The sequence below is a fragment of the Entelurus aequoreus genome, linkage group LG15 (genome assembly GCF_033978785.1).
Source record: "Entelurus aequoreus isolate RoL-2023_Sb linkage group LG15, RoL_Eaeq_v1.1, whole genome shotgun sequence".
Taxonomy (NCBI): domain Eukaryota; kingdom Metazoa; phylum Chordata; class Actinopteri; order Syngnathiformes; family Syngnathidae; genus Entelurus; species Entelurus aequoreus.
Window position 1 is genome coordinate 17,251,108 of NC_084745.1, and position 12,500 is coordinate 17,263,607.

The window sequence follows — 12,500 nt, forward strand, 5'->3', positions numbered from 1 at the left end:
ACATTTGGTACGACAATAAATGGCGGGGATGCTTGTAACTTACATTTTTGCTCGTAACTTGGAGCATTACATTTAGCTGAGAGAGAGCTCTTATCTCAAAACACCAGCACTGTATTGACATTTTTATTGGACGCAAATAAGTCGCTCGGAGGAGTGAAAACATCAATTTTTGCATGTCTCTGCAAACATGTCACGGAGTTTGGAAGATCCATGTCTTGTGGTTTTCACTGAGGATGACACAGTAAGCGCTTGGTCGCTTTACAGCGGTGGGAATACTGAGTCATCTTTTGGACGCGGGTCCAACAGGGACAACTTTGCATGTGCAGAAAGTTCATTTGAGCGCCACAAAACTTCTGCACTTTGGATGTTTTTCGTTGCTAGAATTGATTTTGTCATCTCTATACTGCTTGCAGCCACTAGGGGGAATAGTCACATGATGATTGCTATGCTATGCTATGCTGTGATGTACTTATCAGCATATGTAATAAGTGAGACAAATACATAAATTATTGTATGTTTTATGAGAATAAAAGATGGAATTGGATTTATTCCATCTCCTATGTTAATTACCAATGCCTTAAACTTCCACATTTGCCTTGACTGCTGTGGAATTTCCCTACAAACACTTTTTTTCGTGTTGCAGATTAATTTCCCTTCAAGCCAACAGGGTCAGCTATTTTTTTTTTTTGCATGTTCGATTCCCAGTGCAGCATGAAGTCATCATGTGAGCTGAGTTTGCTGGGAACACGATCACCGCGTCACACTTGGCGCCCGACCCTGGGCGGTTATCGGCCAAGGCTAATGAAGTCGCGCCTATGCAAAGTTGCACGATTGTCGTTTCTCTTCGCCACCCCGCTCTTATTAGTATGCGAGAAGCTGTCATGTTAATAGCAACCAAATGTTGTGATCTCACCGCCGTCAAGCATTGATCTGCATGAGCGCACAGAATGGGGTGAAAACAGATATGTTTTATATATTGGAGAGGTGATATTGTGTTACATGTCACCTTCATTTTAGTATTATACACTTCTTTTTTATATGCAGTGAAATACTCAATATAATGAATGAAATGGAGCCCATTGCCTCTTTAAACTAACAAGTGGAAGTGCATTAAATATAATTCTACTAGGATCCAGATGTGGCTCTTTAGTGTTGCGCTAGTGGCTCCAAGAAGCTTTTTGATGAAAAATGTAAAAAGATGGGGAAAAAATGTATTTTTTGTTTTAATATGGTTTCTGGAGGAGGAAAAACATGACACAAACCTTCCTAATTGTTAGAAATCCAAGGGTTTATATTAAATATGCGTCACTGATGAGAGTATTTGGCGAGCGCCGTTTTGTCCTACTTATTTTGGCGGTGCTTGAACTCACCGTAGTTTGTTTACATGTACAACTTTAATTTTGTGCACCAAACGTTTTATGCTGTGCGTGAATGCACAAAGGTGAGCTTTGTTGATGTCACTGACTTGTGTGGAGTGCTTATCAGGCATATTTGGTCAGTGCATGACTGCAAGCTAATCGATGCTAACATGCTATTTAGGCTAGCTGTATGTACATATTGCATCATTAAGCCTCGTTTGTAGGTATATTTGAGCTCATTCAATTTCTTTCCCTTTGTCCTCTGTGTATTTAATTTATATTTGCTTGTCTCATGAAACATAATCTGTGTGTAAATACCGGCTGCATGACAGATAGTTATTTCTGTGCTGTTCCAGACCACAGCAAACGTTACCCAGCTTGGAAAGATTCTAATAAATCCACTAGAAGAAGACAGCCTGCAGTTTCCTTTAACTTGGACACAAACATTTGGGGCGGTATAGCTCGGTTGGTAGAGTGGCCGTGCCAGCAACTTGAGGGTTCCAGGTTCGATCCCCGCTCCGCCATTCTAGTCACTGCCGTTGTGTCCTTGGGCAAGACACTTTACCCACCTGCTCCCAGTGCCACCCACACTGGTTTAAATGTAACTTAGATTTTGGGTTTCACTATGTAAACGTGCTTTGAGACACTAGAGAAAGGCGCTATATAAATATAATTCACTTCACTTCACTTCACATTTATACCTTTGGCCATTCTAAGACAGTAATTTCCAGGAGTTATCTCACCCTCCGAGAAGCCTCCATTTTATGAATGTATTTCAATGTTGTACAAATGTGTAGAATAAATACTACATTTCAACATTTATGTCAACAAAGATTTGCATCAGCCTGCGACACATAGTCATTTTGATAGTAGGCTAATATAGACACTTACATCATGTATTGCCTTCATTATAACACTTATATAAGGCGTTCAATTTTTTGCGGCTCCAGACAAATTGTTTTTGTTGTATTTTTGGTCCAATACGGCTCTTTCAACATTTAGGGTTGCCGAGCCCTGCACTAGCCTCTAATGATCCAATCTTGATTGGTTTCTTGGCTTAAGTGTCCATTCTTAGCAATTAAGAAAACAGTCTTTTAATCAAAACAACATGTTTTTCATTGTGGTTGTAGTTTGCAGTGGTGTGCAGCATCGTGCTGAAAATGTATGAGGGGTGTCCCGTTCTGATGTTGATATCGAATATCAGTCCGATACCAGCAACAACAAGAACAACAAGTATGCGACGACATCGGCTTGCATCCGAAATCTCAGATCCAAGCAGTCCTGCAGCGTGTTTACGTGTGCAAAACCTCTAAATGTCCTCCAGTAAACACACTAGGTTATTTTTTCTTGTATTTTAGTCAAGTCATATACAAAAGATAAACATGGTAGACTATAGGCTACTCGGAGCGAGCAGCTCCACAACAGCTAAGCACACAAGCTAGACATACTGTAATACAACATTTTTTGCCGTCTAAAACAGCACATTTGTTAATATAAACAAATATTAAATAATTATAGTTGCATATTACTTACACATACAAAGTCTCCTATAGGCAGAAGCGTATTAGAAAGGATCCAGTAACAAATGTGTCCACATCATTCAAATTATGAAGTCATTAGCTCAATTTAATGAAGTATTGTGGCCATAAAATGTCACAAAAAACAATTACCACTCTATTTCTACTTAAAGACAGCATACATCCACTCCAGACAATTAATAATAAATAGGTTAGTGTTTTGTCATACCTACCATTGTTTTCTGAAGCAGCATGGTGACAGTGATTAGTGCTTGTGCCTCACAGCAAGAAGGTGCAGGGTTAAATCCCCGGGCTCAGGGTCTTTCTGTGTGGAGTTTGCATGTTCTCCACGTGACTGCCTGGGTTCCCTCCGGGTACTCCGGCTTCCTCCCACCTCCATTGGTCACCCTAAATTGGCCCCGGTGTGTGAATGTGAGTGTGAATGTTGTTTATCTGTGTTGGCCCTGCGATCATGGTGTTAGTATATTTCTAACACGCGTACAATTACAATATGACTCATCACGTTTCCAGTTTCTTATTAAAAAAGGAGTAGTGTGAGAAGCAGAGTTTATATAATCCTACCCCTTTTCGTCTTATAGTAATCTCTAACACAACAGTGAATAAACAAATGCATGCAAAAGTAAAGAAATGAGTAAGGAAATAAATATTCAGTACATAAATAAACAATGAGTACATTTCTCATGAATAAATAACCAATTACGTTTTGATTCACATAATGGGATTATCTCACTATCTCACTGATGAGATCCAACATTTGAATATTACAAAAGTAGTTTTATAATGCCCACTTTTATGCCATGTACACATTTTTTTTAAAGGTGTCTCTAATATTTTGTTCACAACCCCAGAAACAACCAGAAGTGCATTAAAGCTGCACTATGTAATTTCACATTTTAGAAAATTGCATTGCATCATTTATTTGACCTAATATGGGTCATATTTACCATGAATTGTTTTACGTGGACCCCGACTTAAACAAGTTGAAAAACGTATTCGAGTGTTACCATTTAGTGATCAATTGTACGGAATATGTACTGTACTGTGCAATCTACTAATAAACGTTTCAATCAATCAATCAATCAAAAAAAAAAACTAGCCTCTCTTATAGGGGAACGTTTTTGGTACACAGCACGCTTTCAATGGCCCTCGACATGTTCTAAAAAATGATCATTGTCGTATCAGGGATTGTCAAACTGTGGCTCTATCTAGTGGTACGCCAAAGAATCACTTAATTAAATATTCAAACACAATGTTGCTGTTCAAACGGTGTGTAATGTTACAGTGGCCCAAAATATTAAATATACTTGTTAAAGGCCTACTAAAATGATTTTTTTTTATTTAAACGGGGATAGCAGATCCATTCTATGTGTCATACTTGATCATTTCGCGATATTGCCATATTTTTGCTGAAAGGATTTAGTAGAGAACATCGACGATAAAGTTCGCAACTTTTGGTCGCTGATAAAAAAAAGCCTTGCCTGTACCGGAAGTAGCGTGACGTCACAGGTTGAAAGGCTCCTCACATTTCCCCATTGTTTACACCAGCAGCGAGAGCGATTCGGACCGAGAAAGCGACGATTACCCCATTAATTTGAGCCAGGATGAAAGATTTGTGGATGAGGAATGTGAGAGTGAAGGACTAGAGTGCAGTGCAGGACGTATCTTTTTTCGCTCTGACCGTAACTTAGGTACAAGCTGGCTCATTGGATTCCACACTTTCTCCTTTTTCTATTGTGGATCACGGATTTGTATTTTAAACCACCTCGGATACTATATCCTCTTGAAAATGAGAGTCGAGAACGCGAAATGGACATTCACAGTGACTTTTATCTCCACGACAATACATCGGCGAAGCACTTTAGCTACGGAGCTAACGTGATAGCATCGGGCTCAAATGCAGATAGAAACAAAATAAATAAATCCCTGACTGGAAGGATAGATAGAAGATCAACAATACTATTAAACCATGGACATGTAAATACACGGTTAATAATTTCCAGCTTGGCGAAGATTAACAATGCTGTTGCTAACGACGCCATTGAAGCTAACTTAGCAACGGAACCTTACAGAGCTATTATAAAAACATTAGCTACCCACCTACGCCAGCCAGCCCTCATCTGCTCATCAACACCCGTGCTCACCTGCGTTCCAGCGATCGACGGAAGAACGAAGGACTTCACCCGATCATCCATGCGGTCGGCGGCTAGCGTCGGCCAGCACGTCTGCTATACAAGTCAAAGTCCTCCTTGTTGTGTTGCTGCAGCCAGCCGCTAATACACAGATCCCACCTACAGCTTTCTTCTTTGCAGTCTTCATTGTTCATTAAACAAATTGCAAAAGATTCACCAACACAGATGTCCAGAATACTGTGGAATTTTGAGATGAAAACAGAGCTTTTTTGTATTGGATTCAATGGGGTACCAATACTTCCGTTTCAACCATTGACGTCACGCGCATACATCATCATACATAGACGTTTTCAACCGGAAGTTTAGCGGGAAATGTAAAATTGCACTTTATAAGTTAACCCAGCTGTATTGGCATGTGTTGCAATGTTAAGATTTCATCATTGATATATAAACTATCAGACTGCGTGGTCGGTAGTAGTGGGTTTCAGTAGCCCTTTAAGCACTTTGTAGCGTTTAGACCGGCAAAAAAAATCAGATCTGTGTCACTTGATGGCAAAAAAATCTTATTTGGCGTGCAGTGTAAATGGGGCCTTTGATTTCTTGAAGGCAGCGGGACTCCTCACTTGTGTCAACAGTCTCATCAGACATACCGTAACAGAGGCCATGTGTACGTTCTTCCGCAAAAACGCTGAAATATGCGTTTTTAAACATTCACTTTTATGTCAAAATATCACTTCCCTGTGTTTTAATGAAATATCAATATAAATGTGATCCAAACAAAATGTGTTGAACGCTTGCCTCGGCTGCAGGTACTCGTTCCTCTTGCCTTGTGGTGAAATGTCCATTTCCGCTGGCGACTGCATCTTTCCGGCGCACACGGGTGACGTATCTCGCCCAAAACTGACGAAAATAATCACTTTCAGCTCGCATTGTGTTTGAAAAGATCAGATTCCAATCGGATTCAGGACCACCTCCTGAATTTGAGGCCAAAAGATCAGATTTGAAGCACTATAGAGCGTTTCTACTGGCAACAAAAAATCAGATCTGTGTCACTTGAGGGCAAAAAAATCCGATTTGGTGTGCAGTGTGAGTGGGGCCTAAATATGACACTAAGTCATGTATCTTAGCATATTTTGACCCACACCTTATGGATTTCATTGCCATGCATCAGAGCTGTCACCTTATTTAGCAGCTCAAAGCATCCACGTGTTCAACAACTGCACTGCAAAAAGTCAGTGGTCAAAAACAAGGGAAAAAAAGGTACAAAAATTAGGGGTATTTTATTTGATCTAAGCAAAATTATCTGCCAATAGAACAAGAAAATTCGGCTTGTCAAGGCTTTCCAAAACAAGTAAAATTAGCTAAACTCAATGAACCCAAAAATACCTTAAAATAAGTATATTCTCACTAATAACAAGTGCACTTTTCTTGGTAGAAAAAAAAATGAGACCTCTTTGCTCAATATGTTGAAAAATATTCTTAAATGAAGTAAATGCTAGTGCCATTATCTTGACATAATGATATGCGCTCGGCATTACATTGCTTGGAACCAGCAAACTTATACTAAAAACAAATTTATTGTTCTTAATGGAAAGGCAACAAGGCAACCGCTTGTTACTCTCGGGGTCTCCTAGGCAAATCATATTGTCTAAAAATGCATTTTTCCATCGACAACATGACATCATCGCGCCAAGTGCGTGCTCTTTCAGTCAATTAGTGCGCATATATACAGCCCGGCCCCAGGCAAAAAAAAATTGAATTGTAATTTTGAAGAATTTACCTGAATGTGCATGAACTATTTCTGTTCAAAATAGTTAGAAATGTCACAGGTTAAATGTTTAAATATTAACTGTCAGTTTACTGTACTGTGCCAACTGTACTACAATATGAGTACGTATTTTCTATTGTTTCATTGAAAATGAAACAGCAAAGTTCATTTGGCTGTCATCTGTTTTAATTATGAGACACAATTGTGTCAAAATCATGATTTTTTTTTTCATGCTTGAAGTAAGAAATTATTACTATAAAAAAGTAGTTTTATACTTGTGAGTGTTGATGACACAGCTTTGCAACAGTTGATGTTCTAGTTTCAAGCATGTTTTACTCAATATAGGTCATCAAATCGCAGCAACAAGCTGTAATATCTTACTGAGATCATTTAGGATGAAAACCCTTAAAACAAGTAAAACACTCTAACATAAAATCTGCTTAGTGAGAAGAATTATCTTATCAGACAGAAAATAAGCAAATATCACCCTTATTTGTTTTGCAGTGTGGTTGATTTGGACACAACCTGCAAAAACCCTGTGCCTTTTTTTTGTAGAGCCAGAACTGTTGGACTCTCTCACCGGGCCTGAGCCCAAGCATGTAAACAGTGGTTACCATGGAAACACCAGAAGCATCCTTATGTAGGAATATTGTGGTGTAATACAGTACAAGCAGGGTGTGTTGCAGTACACGGTGGTCCAGGAAAAAAACAAAGGGGAGTTCCCTGCAGCTTGGATCTCCCTTTTTTCCCTTGTTGCCACGCAGGTGTTACAAGGAGAGCCAGACAGGAATGACGTGAGGTTTCTCTTTGCATCCTCGCTAAAAAAAAACTGCACTTGCAGCGATGCTTCCTCTGGAGTTCCTCGAGAAACGTGAACACAGTACAGTACAGTGCGGGTCTTTGTATGCGTCCAGCTGTTTAGTCAGAACATTCGCTGATGTCACTTGCTGGGAAGAGCTGTGGGAATGCTGGCCCAAGAACCTTACCAGGGCCTGTCTCCAGGAACTCCCGTTCCAGGCCTGTAGAGAAGCACCTATTTGAACATTTCCTCTATAAAGCGACGGTCGTGTTCTTTAACGAGGGGTTCCGGTCCACTTAAGACATGTGGCAGAAGTGCGCCTCACTTCCGATCTTCAGGAGCTGCCTTTGTGCTGCACGAGTATATTAGTGTGGGCTTTAATGCCTTCCAGATGCTTCTGCGAGGCGCCACCGCCACTAGGGGTGCTGCTCGCCAGGGTTGTCCCGCTAAGCAGAAGCAGCTGACTACGAGGAGCGTGCACGGTTTGTTTGTCGTGCGCGGCAGGCTGCCGGTTTCCACATGGATTATTTATGGGACGTGTCCCACATGTTGTCAGACTTATGGCAATCATGGAAATAAAGCAAGCCAAGCAGAAATTAATGTGGAAAAAGATGCGACAAAGCCCGATCTGACTTGGAAAACACAATGCAGGGTAATATTATGCACTTTTACACCAGTCCAACGCAAGAGTTGAATAAAAAAAAATGATAACACATGTTTAAAGTCTCAACAATATGGTTGTTGTGGTGGTGCTGGATTGCAACTGCAGCACTTCAGACTGTTATACTGCTTAGAGCAGGGGTGTCCAAACTTTTTCCACTGAGGGCCGCACATTGAAAAATCAAAGCTAGCAGTGGCCATTTTGATATTTTTTATTTTAAAAACCAATACAATATATGTATAAAAACTATACATTTAGGCTTCCACTCAGGCTTGATCCCGGGGACCCCAAAGGGTTTTGGTCCAAAAAATATAAAAAATGTGTCATTATTCAGTATTATTATTTGTGTTATTATTCAAGTTTTTAAATCTCTAGATCAACATTTAGGTCTGTCAATATAACATTTTTAAAAGATTTAAATTGTATGTTCTTTTTGTCAAAGAAAACCCTTTTTTTTAATGAAAAAAACACAAAATATGCAATATTTTCACCCAATAAAATTTTTAAGTGGGATATTTGAGATTATATAATAATTGGAGCCTTAAAAAGGTCAATAACTCATAACACCATTGATTTTAATTCATTATTATTTTTTGAGCAATGACGCTTAAAAACTAATCACACTAAAATTGTACGGGATCCAAAAGGGTCCTACTCATAAAGTGTTAAAAAATAAATTATAATTTTGTTTTTTTTTACTGTTTACTTTTAACATAATAATCTCGAGATCAACTTCAGATCTGTCAATTATAAGTTTTATGGTTGTTTATGTTTTTTGTTTGTTCGTTTTAGGCCCCTTTTTTTAAAAAAACAGCTCGTTTTTTTACATGGCACACAAAATATGCAACATTTTCCCCAAAAAATATCTCAAAATATTTAATGTGACGTAATTGGAGCCTTGAATAGGTCAATAATTCATAATGACATTGATTTTGATTCATTATTATTTTTTAAAGAAAGAAACCGCCTACATGGCAGCTTTGTGTGATTAGAGTAAACATTGCTACATTTTCTTGTTACATTTCACCTGTTTGCTCTTTAAATACCACTTTTAATGTTTTTTATTTTTTTCCAATCGTATTTTTAAAATGTGCCGTGGGGCCGTTAAAAAAAGACCTGCGGGCCGCAAATGGCCCCCGGGCCGCACTTTGGACACCCCTGGCTTAGAGGAAGTCACAATAGTAAGAACACAGGCCAGTATATTGTTAATATCAGTGGCGGGCAGTGCGTTTCTCACCAAGGCCTTCAGTGATGTCCTACTTAGTCCGACTTCACCTCTCAAAATACTGTAATTTAATGTCACCACATGGACACGGCTGGAGATACTATACAGAAATACACTTGCACACTACTGTGCATTGAACCCCCTCAACAGTGTACAAAAGGGTCTATTTTTCGGCGCATTTAACATTCAATAAACCCGCTTCAGCAATTAAGACATATCTTACGTGGTACTGTCACAATTAAAAGAATTGTACAAAACAAATGAAACATGAAAAAATAAAGAAATCCAATATTTGAAATCACAATTTGTAGAACCCATCCGACGCCGTATAAGCCAGTGGTACCGCTCGTAGTCCTATGATTCACGTGAATGTGGCGTGAAACCGGCATTGCTTGGCTTTGTCTGTCCACAGCAGATTACTAAGTGTAAGACAAACACTTTATCTTCCTGGTTATTGTACCGCTGAGTTTTCTGTGGCTTTCTATGGCTCGTATGGTTCCGGTGCCACTTCCTGTTTTCGCAACTTGTGATTGGATACTCACTTGGGACTCCCAAGTGAGTATCCAATCACAGCGTAAGGCCAGCTAAGATAGGATAGGATAGGATAGGACTTTATTGTCATTGCACAAGTACAACGAAACTATGTTTTCAGCACAAACCATACTTGCCAACCCTCCCGATTTTCCCGGGAGACTCCTGAATTTCAGTGCCCCTCCCGAAAATCTCCCGGCGCAACCATTCTCCCGAATTTCTCCCGATTTCCACCCGGACAATGATATTGGGGGCGTGCCTTAAAGGCACTGGCTTTAGCGTCCTCTACAACCTGTCGTCACGTTCGCTTTTCCTCCATTTAAACATTGTGCCGACCCAGTCACATAATATATGCGGTTTTTACACACACATGAGTGACTGCAAGGCATACTTGATCAACAGCCATACAGGTCACACTGAGGGTGGCCGTATAAACAACTTTAATACTGTTACAAACATGCGCCACACTGTGAACCCACACCAAACAAGAATGACAAACACATTCAACAGAACAAATACCCAGAATCCCTTGCAGCACTATTTCTTCTGGGACGCTACAATATACACCCCCGCTACCACCAAACCCCGCCCCCAAATCGTAGATTAGGATGTTTGTTTTCCGCGAGCAGACAATACAATGACTTGTCTGTTCTATTCGTCCATGCTGGCTGCTCTCATATTCAATTAAATGTTCTTTTTCAGCAAGCTTCTCCATGATGTGATCCATCTTGCGATTCAGTTCAGAAATCGCCACAGTCTGTGATCCCACAGCCCGGCCCAAAGCTTCCATTGTGACGAACAGCCTTTGGGCTCTTTGAGTGGCTGCCATCGTCTTACGAATTTGACGATACACCAGAGCAATGCCCAGCCCAAGCAGCAGGTGCCTCGCGATCATGGTTCCAAATAGGTAGATGTCTTCTACGTCCTCGATGAAAAGGACTGAGAGGCACATGATTCTCCATTTATCCCAGGAATCTCTCACGTACTCCGCAGCAATGGTTCCATCAGGGCAGCCAGGCTCCCCCGAACCTCTTTTCCTCGTCGAGAAGATTTTGTCAATTGTGAAGTGAATTATATTTATATAGCACTTTTCTCTAGTGACTCAAAGCGCTTTACATAGTGAAACACAATATCTAAGTTACATTTAAACCAGTGTGAGTGGCACTGGGAGCAGGTGGGTAAAGTGTCTTGCCCATGGACACAACGGCAGTGACTAGGATGGCGGAAGCGGGGATCGAACCTGGAACCCTCAAGTTGCTGGCACGGCCGCTCTACCAACCGAGCTATACCGCCCTGATATTGCGTCGAGAGTCCAGCTGATCATTTCCATGTCTGATGTTTAGATTTGAGGACAGCGGAAAAAAAAAGTTCAGACAATACAAAAACAAAGACAGCAAGCTGGGAGAAAAAGGGAGCGGAAAAAAATGCGACCGCCCTCACCAGAGGCAAGACAGAAAAGCTAGAAGGCCTTACTGACAGCAACTTGTGATCTGATTGGCTATCGCAATTGTCTATCACCTGTATGTGTCTGTTCACTTACAGTGCAAAGACGCCCGCATTGTTGATTCTGAAGGCCCCGGGCAGATTTGGTACAGCATGGCAACATAAGCTCGCTGAATTCTGATTGTATACCAACTCTAAACTAAAAACCACAGCATTGGAAGGAGCATCATTTTAGATATTTAGAGAAAGTAAATTAAAAATTACTTTCATCTTTAATTATGATCATGATTTCTGGTTATGTTAGGCCCACAACTGGTTAATATGATAGGAGGTGTGACGTTTGTGAACGAATCGAGTCTTTCGAACGGCTCTTTCAAGTGAAAGATGAAAGCCAATTCCCAGTATTGAGCCATTCGTTTGGGAGCCATTTTTCATGTACGTACAAAGTTAACGTTGGTAACTGCCCACTTGGCATCAGGGGGCCACCCGACTGGCAACTGGACTAGAAAATGAGTCATAGTTAAAGGAAATCTAGCAGTATTTGGATTAACTTTTTGTTTAACAGAAAATATGTATTTTTTTCATATAAAAACATATATGTATATTTAAATAATTACTTTTTAATTGTATTTTTTTATTTATTTTATGTGTGTGTTTATTTTGTTTCTGGATTTACTTTCCGGGTTCATTATTCTAAAGCAGGGGTGTCTAACTTTTTAGCTGAGGGGCCACATGGAGGAAAATCTTTTCCCAGGTTGGCCCAGAATGCTAAAATCATGGCATAATAACTTATAAATAAAGTCAAGATTGTTTTCTTTGTGTAAAAATAGAAAAAAATAAAGTTGTACGTTGCAAGGGGGAATTGTTTAGGGGTACACACACAAGGTATCATTTTGTATTCACATTTTTATTATGTTCTATTTTTTGTTGTAGTTTTATTGATACTTTTTACATCCGATAATGCATTTAATTTTTACTTATTGTTTGTGTATATTTTTCTATCTTGTTAAAAAGCTCCAACTTTTTTTAGGTTAAGGAAAATTCTAAC

The 12,500-nt window shown here is 39.8% G+C and overlaps 1 protein-coding gene across 1 annotated transcript in view; it reads left to right on the forward strand.

Annotated features, from left to right (window-relative positions):
- LOC133629866 (collagen alpha-1(XVIII) chain-like) overlaps positions 1–12,500 on the forward strand; it is a 91,226-nt gene that overhangs the window by 41,737 nt on the left and 36,989 nt on the right. The gene's annotated exons all lie outside the window — the stretch shown is intronic.